We start from the raw sequence: 6,989 nt of genomic DNA, 5'->3' as shown, positions 1-6,989 counted from the left end.
ACCCTTCACGTATGATTCACCCTAGCCCTAATTTAAATTTTGAATAGTAAGATCCTTTAGGGAGCCTCACACTTGGTTCAAAGGTGTGCTGAATTTTAGGAAAGTTTGTAATTACATCCATAACCGACAGTTGGTGTCTAAGGAAAGAGATTAAATGCTACGCCTAAGCGGGTTTTGTGGTTACTTAATTAGGTCCTTACGAGAGCAAGGAGAGCCTCACACATCCCCACCTCTTACTTGGCTAACCAAGGCAATTGGTGTAATTCCAAGTGAACCTAAAATGATTCACATTGGTTGAACCACTAGTTTAGGAAACCCTATGTCAGCCCCTAGGTTGTGTGGTTGATTTTCTTGCATTGTTTAAAAATTAAAATTTGAATTTAAATTTCAAATTTCAAAAAAAAAGATAGAAAATGAATAAATAAATAAATAAAAGTATAAAAAAGGGGAGAAATTTCAAAATTTGAGTTTAAATTTCAAAATTGAAGTTTGAAATTAAACTCAAAATTTAAAATCCAAAATTGAACAAGAAGAAAAGGGACTTGTGAGTTGTATGTTGGGAAGGAGATCTGTAAGGAGAGAAACTATAGAACCCATACCTGAAAATAGGGAGATACCTCCATCACCAACACTACAACCAAACGGCTGAAACCAATGATGCCCAGCCTAGAAAGTTGGAGGAATATTTCACTCAAATCCAATACAACCCTTCATCCTATATTCAGTTACCAGATACTCAGGCCTTACAGTATGAGATTAAGTCAAGCACAATCCAGATGCTCCCATCTTTCTATGGGAACTCGAGTGAGGACCCATACAAGCACATAAACGAGTTTATGGAAATCTGTTCCGTTGTAAGAATCCAGAACTTTAGTGATGATACCCTTAGATTAACTCTTTTTCCCTTCTCCTTGAAAGATAAAACCAAGCACTAGTTAGGGACTATAGGGAGACCCATTAGAATTTGGGCAGAAATGCAACAAGAATTCCTTAGAATGTTCTATCCTATTGGTTGAACCAATACTATGAGAAGAGCCATCATTGGATTCACCCAAACACAGGGTGAACAAATTCATGAGGCTTGGGAGAGGATGATGGAGCTAATGAGAAAATGCCCACACCATGGCCTGTCCCAGTGGCAAATTGTCCAGGCCTTTAATGAAGGTCTGCCCGATCAATACAAGAAAATGGTAGATGCATCTTATGGGGGCATTTATGAGCAAGAGTGAGGATGGAGCATATGCTCTTTTCGAGACTCTGAGTGAGAATTCCATTAACAATGCATCATTGTATTCCTATGAAAGGTCAATGGGACCCTCAAAGCGGGCAGGGCTCTATGAGGTTAGGAATAATATAGAGCCCAAGGCAAAAATGGACTTGAATGCCATTTCTAAAAAGTTGGATAGGGTAGACCTTCTAGCCCAGAAGCTTAACTAGTTTTTCACCTTTAACCAACAATTAGGCCCATATACATCCTATCCCAAAGTGTGTTCCATTTGTGCCAGCCCAACCCACCAGGTTGATGATTGTCCTACGGAAGCCCAGTTTCTACCCTTTATCCAAGAACAAGTTCAGGCAGCTCAAAAGTTTCTCAAGGCCTAACAATGATCTATACTCCAATACTTACAACCCTGGGTAGAGAAATCACCATAACTTTTCTTGGAGGATACATCAACCCAATCTATAGTCGCAACAATATCAGCATCCGTCCAACTCCATGGCCCAATAGTTTTAGAGGCCATCAGTACAAAGTCAGTTCCACCAGGTGTACCCTAGGATTCAATTGGCTCAACCGTATCAGGGTTACCCACAACCTCCATAATCCTGTTCCGTAGACAATCAATTCATGCAGCTTCAGTATCGGATCCTAAATCAATAGCAGTCCATTGCTAGGTTAGAAAGCCAAATAGGATAACTAGCCGAAGCGAATGCAAGGATATAAGTGGGGTAATTATCGAATCAACTGGTTGCAAACCCTAGGAATCAGCCATCAGGGTTTCCTTAACAAATTCAACCACCTCCTAAGAATCCCCAATTCGAAAATGCTAAAGCTGTTACAACTTTAAGGAGTAGGAGAATTTTGGAAGAAAAGGAGTCGAAAAACCCTAAGTTGGGGGGGAGAAGAAGAAAGGGAAAACCTAGAAGAAGAGCCTCAAGCGAACCAACCTGTGGTCCCCTTTCCAACTGCACTCACAACAAAGCTATTGCAGAAAAAGAAAGAGATTTATAATGAGGAGACCAGGGAACTTTTCAAACAAGTACACATTAGCATCCCTCTCCTAGATGTAATTCAGCATGTCCCAGTTTATGCCAAGTTTCTGAAAGAGCTATGCACCCAAAAGAGGGAGCCATGATTAGCCCCGCAAAAAGTGATGCTCTCGGTAGAAGTGAGTGCGGTCCTCCCAAATCAACTTCCCAGGAAGATGAAAGACCCGGGTGCTCCTCTCATCATCTGTATCATCTCTATAATCACCTTTGGTTGGGCCCTATTGGATCTTGGGGCCAGTGTAAACCTGCTTCCGTCCATCATTTTTGAAAGGTTTATGATCAATGAGTTGAAACCTACCCTAGTAATTCTGTAACTCGCTGATCGGTTAGTCAAAACTCCTCGAGGTATTATCGAGGATGTCATTGTCAGGATAGAGAACTATTATTTTCCTATAGACTTTTTTGTCGTAGACATGACCCCAACCGAAGAATTGAACCATAACCCAATAATCTTAGGATGGCCGTTTCTAGCAACGGCCAATGCAAATATCAAGTTGAGGGAAATGGACATATCATTTGGGGAGTAGAAGGTCCAGTTGAATGTTTTCAGTGCCTTTAAGTATCCAAACCTAGGGGAAGATGAATGCAATGTGGACATAGTGGAAAATCTTGTGAATGACTTATCTACCCCTTAGTTAGCACAGTTTGAGCCTTGTTGGTATGAAGAAGAAAGTGAGTCTGAGAGTCTGGATGGAGGAAGTGTGTAAATGCGTCTGGTTGAAGATGTTAAACTTAGTGCTGGTTGGGAGGCAACCCAATGTAGTTTTTTGTTTTTAGGATTTAAGTTTCCTTCTTTTGATTCGAGACCAAGTGGTAGACCTTGAACCCCTCAGGAAAACCCTATTCACTGATCCCTTTGGTCCAAATCCTTTTTGCATCATTCTTGTCATGCCATTAGGGACAATGGCATTTAAGTTGGGGAGTGAGGAAAGAGAGAGAGAAAAATGAAAAAATTGAGAAGCTAAGCCTTTAAATATGTAGAATTAAAATTTTATTGAAAATTTTAAAATTTTTTTCCATTAAAAGAAATTCCCAAACAGAAAAAGTTAAGAAAACTGATAAAAGAATATTGAATTTTGTAAAAATTAGTAGCAAGTGATAGGAGTCAACATTGGTCTCATTTGAATATTGTCGAAACCATTTAGAAATTGGAAAATACTCCTAAGTTTTCCCTTGCCAAGATAAGAAGAGAAAGATTAAGAAATTAGTGGACTACGCTGAACAGTGTTGCAAAAAAAAAAAAAAAAAGAAAAAAAAAGAAAAAGAATAAAAGGTCAATTGACACCCTAAACTTAGTAACCAGGTCTCTTCACCTAAGTCAAGTGTCAAGATTCGCGTCAAACAGAAAAAGGGAATGCCAAAGACACTTACCTAACACTTAGTAACCGGGTCTTTTCACCTAAGGGAAGTGTCTTGATTCGCATCAAATGGTGGAAGGTAATAATAGAAATAAGTGTGCAAATCAAGTTTAGGGGTAGAAATCCACTGCCAAAAATTGATAAGAAGAATATATGTCTAATTTTAAAATCAATATTAGATTATCAAGACAGTCTGCAAATGGAAGGGTAAATAAGATTTTTAAGCCAAGTTTCTATAATATTCAAAGAAAGATGATTTTACCCCTTAAGCCCAATATCGATCTATATAGAGTTTAAGAATGTTGGAATCAGGATGTTTGACTAATTCTGTCAAGGAGGATCTTGAGATGGGAAAGATCTCTATGATCAGTGTAATTTTAAAGCTGCATTGGTAAGGGACTAGCAATGTTTAAGTTGGGGTGTGTGATAATTCTACATTTTGATGCCTTAACGGCATCAATTTAGGGGTATTCTCTTGCTCAGATCTAAGTATATATTAATTTTTCACTTGCTTCCCTATGGATACGACCCGTTCTCACCCATTTACTACGTTACTAGTTTTTTGAGAAACGGTAAAAATTATAAATGTTTAAACTGTTGTTCTGGAGTGTTTAACGACGTGCTTCCGAACACACCAGGTAGGCACTTCAACGCTCAAGTTAGTAATAAAGAGAGAGAGAAATCAGTTGAACTGAGTAGGTAGACAATTGGTCCAAGCCGAGGATAGTAGTATGTGCTAGATCCTAGTGAGATTACCTTGAGGGCTAGATGCCTTTATATAGACTGAACACCCATGTTGTAGTCAGATGAGGTTCGTTGGGTTGTAGGAATAAGGTCACCCACTGATGTTCTCAAGAGGTCCTTTTCTCCCTGTCGGGCCATGTCTCCTTGTTTGTGTGAGACTCTACTTTCTTATGAGGCCTCTTCATGAAATGGTTGTGGTGATGTGTGCCGACATGGTCCAAAGTCAATTGCCACACAGGCAGATCATGTGGTAGCGTCGGCCAGCTAAGGTGTCACCCAAATAGTGAAAAAGTAGTAGTAAGGGTGTCAATGGACCAGTTTTGGACTGGACCCCATCTAGTCCAAAATCAATTTTGACGAATTTGATGGACCAACAAAACATATTGGATTGGACCAATCTGGTCCAAATATTTATTAGATTGGATTGGACATGGTCCACCCGTAATAAACTTATATTGGATTGTGTTGAATTAACTCAATATCTGGTCCATTGATATAAGATAAGAATATAGGTGTTAATGGACTAGGTTTGGGTTGAAGCCAATCTAAATTAAAACGAATTTGAATAGATTGGACAGTCCAAAAATTAAAATGAACCGTCCAAAATATTTACTAGATCGGATTGGACCAAATCTAGTCCAATTGACACCCCTAAGTAGTATTTCAATTTAAAATTTAAACATCACAATCGATTAGGGGCTAAATTCAAAATTAAGTATTTTAGTTAAAAGAGTGTTTCATAATCTTCTTATTCATATTTTTAATAGTAGTGTAAATTGTTAGACAGTTATGCCCTTAGCTCCAATAAGATTGATGTACTTATTGGCATTTATTGTAAATGAATAAAGTGCATAATTGATTCATGTTATTTTGGTATGTTTTTGTGTAATACCCTTAAACTGGACACTAATGAGACTTGTGTTAGTTTAGAATCTTCATAGTCGTTGGATAGACCTAAGGAGGTTTATCTTGCCAAGGCTGACACTAATGTACTATCAAGAAGGTTGGAGTGGCTAGTCTCAAACCACCAGGGTAAGACCCAAAGCACATGTAGTGTGGGTTTTCTTGAAACCCTGAACTCGACCAAATTCCAGTATTGCCCTGGACCTTGGAGATAGATGGGAAAAACTTGAATGTTGCACCTGACCCTTAGACTCGGTTATGGTATTACACTAGGTGTTAGATTGGGCTGCCTTTGATATGCCAATCAGTGAAATTCTTAACCAGGTCAAAACCTGGGTATGTTGGGGTAGTTTGAGAATTCACCTGAGTGGGTGATCATAGTGACAGGATCAGCCCCTTTGTCGGACAAAGTGAATGATCAGGGAATGCATTCTCTTTGATGGAAAATATATTTATATAGAGATATACTTATATATTATGGTTTAAAAAAATGTTTGGATATTGTTTTGATTCTCGGGATCCATGTGAGTAGAGAGTATAGCACTGTACCATGCAACCAAGGGAGAGGTCCTCTCTTGTCGGGCAATGTTTGATCATTATGGGCTAAGAGGTTAAGTGTAAGACCATTGAGGGTTATACATGATGGGATAATCTTGCATCTGCTCACAGTCCTTGAGCATTCACAAGATGGCTGGACCCAAAAACCATTTAGCATAAATATTGGGCCCATTAAGAGTCCATACTGATGGACTTAGGGGTTCACTGTGTTCTATAGTGAATTCGGCCAAGCCTTGTAACAAAGGCTAGGTTGAACCCATGTGGATGATGTGTAAATCAATACTATGGTCCAAAGCCATATAAAGAGAGCCAAATTAGCCAGGATTTAAAGGGTAAAGTGAGTGGTGTGGCTTAATGGGCCTAAAGCCCATTTTGAACTGGGCTTAAGTGTTTTAATTAAATGGGGTGAATCTGGTTTATAATCTGATTAGGACCAATTGTAAGATAAGTCTTATCTACTGAAGAGTCTAGATCCAAATATCAAATTTATATCAAGAAACTTCTTCCTAATTGTATTAGGAAGCTAATCCAAAGAAGGTTATAAATCAGGGGGCGAATTTCATAGTAGGTGAATTCTTCTTCTACAGTTTCCTTCCCCAGTTCTTGCCGTCCCTACCCTGTTCAATCTCCACTATTGGATCTGATCAAGAACTGTTCTTGATATTGTTTCTTGGTGAAGAAAAAATCTGAAGTCGTGCTCACACAACCCTAACGATTCTTGCTGAAGAATCACAGGTTCTTGTTGAGAACCCTTCTTGTTGATCCTGCCTCAACATTCGCTGTGTCATCTTCAATGGAGGCAGATTTGGTAACCTCTTTGGGCATTAACACCTACGTTGGGAGTTGTTATTATTCTATATCAAGTGTATCCCTCTCCCTTTTTTGGTTTCAGATATGGTCTGTTTTGTTTAAAAAATGAACCTTGAAAATGTAGTTTTTTTTTTAATTAGGGAATACGATTCTCAGATGGGAGAATTTTTTTTTGAAATTTCGCCCAGCCAATAGATGTGTTTAGTTTTTTCTATAATTCTATTTATATTTATGTGTAAAAATAATTCTGATATGTCACACTTACTTCTTGTTTAGTATGATAATTATATGATATTATATATGTGCCTAAATGTTCTTTTGCAAAATTTTTTCTTTTTTTTTGTTTTA

The 6,989-nt window shown here is 38.3% G+C and overlaps 1 non-coding gene across 1 annotated transcript; it reads right to left on the bottom strand.

Annotated features, from left to right (window-relative positions):
* Positions 1-1,022: 1,022 nt before the first annotated feature.
* On the bottom strand, positions 1,023-1,129 carry LOC148872178 (small nucleolar RNA R71). Its single transcript, XR_016108616.1, has one exon. It is a non-coding gene; the product is annotated as a small nucleolar RNA R71 (small nucleolar RNA).
* Between the last annotated feature and the right edge of the window lie 5,860 nt (positions 1,130-6,989).

The sequence above is a fragment of the Nelumbo lutea genome, chromosome 2, assembly GCF_056320005.1.
Source record: "Nelumbo lutea isolate HS-2025 chromosome 2, American lotus-T2T, whole genome shotgun sequence".
Classification (NCBI taxonomy): domain Eukaryota; kingdom Viridiplantae; phylum Streptophyta; class Magnoliopsida; order Proteales; family Nelumbonaceae; genus Nelumbo; species Nelumbo lutea.
This window is presented reverse-complemented; position numbering and strand designations above follow the sequence as displayed.